Here is a 1,030-nt window from a genome sequence, read left to right as displayed (position 1 = left end):
CGCATGGTCACTGCGGGTCATGGCTCCCTCGTTTTTTTTTCCGAAACAAAGGCACATGCGTGCGGCGTGAGCCAGAGGTGATCATGAACACGAGGAGGAGCCAGACTTCACAGACGGACTACGGAGTTGAGTTCAGGAATTTTCGGAACGCCGCGGCCTCCAACACCAGGGAACAGCGGTTGGGAACAGACGCAGGTATCCTTCAAACTCCAGATGTCAGAGGACTCTAGGGGGCTTTGAGGTGGTCGTGTGGTGGTTCTGTGTGTGTGTGTGTGTGTGTGTGTGTGTGTGTGTGTGTGTGTGTGTGTGTGTGTGTGTGTGTGTGTGTGTGTGTGTGTGTGTGCGCGTGTGTGTAAGGGGGAGGAGACCAGTGGTGACTGCAAAGGAGACCTCAGTGACTTGGCTTGAATTCCAGCCAAAATAATGTACATTCTTTCCCAGCCCCCAATCTCTACTCTGGATAGAGTGGTTTGTAGAGTAAGTTGAGGTTTCATCGGCATCAATCACAGAAATACAGTGAAGCCAAAAAAACACCTAGCAACAAACCTTCTCAAAAATGGGGGTTTAAATATGTGTGCAAAAAGCACTACAGTGCACATTACCACTCTTGCACACACACTAACATATCTGACGCATTTCAATGACCAAGACACAGACCATTCAAACATGAGTTTAGCAATCCGCTTCACCGCCCAAGTAAATAAGTACAATAGATGCAATCATGATTGTTTTTTCCCCTCTGCCACCTTTTTTTTCATTGCGGTACAGCCACATAACTAAGAGCTTGTAATAGAATTATGCACAACCAGGCTGTAATTTGAAGCAGACCAGGATAATGGCAGCTCTAAATGTTGATCTTCAGTGGCCAAAACATACAAATTGAGCTATTGGCAAGGAGTGAGGAGCAGAGTGAAAATCTATACACCAGAGCTCAATCTGCAAATCGAACTATGTTTAATCTGTAGAGACCCTCTCCTGCAAAGAGGCTCAAACGCTGCCTTACTGTCAAATCTGTACAACCAGAGGGATA

The sequence above is a fragment of the Alosa alosa genome, chromosome 12, assembly GCF_017589495.1.
Source record: "Alosa alosa isolate M-15738 ecotype Scorff River chromosome 12, AALO_Geno_1.1, whole genome shotgun sequence".
Lineage (NCBI taxonomy): Eukaryota > Metazoa > Chordata > Actinopteri > Clupeiformes > Clupeidae > Alosa > Alosa alosa.
Note: the sequence above shows the minus strand (reverse complement) of the source record.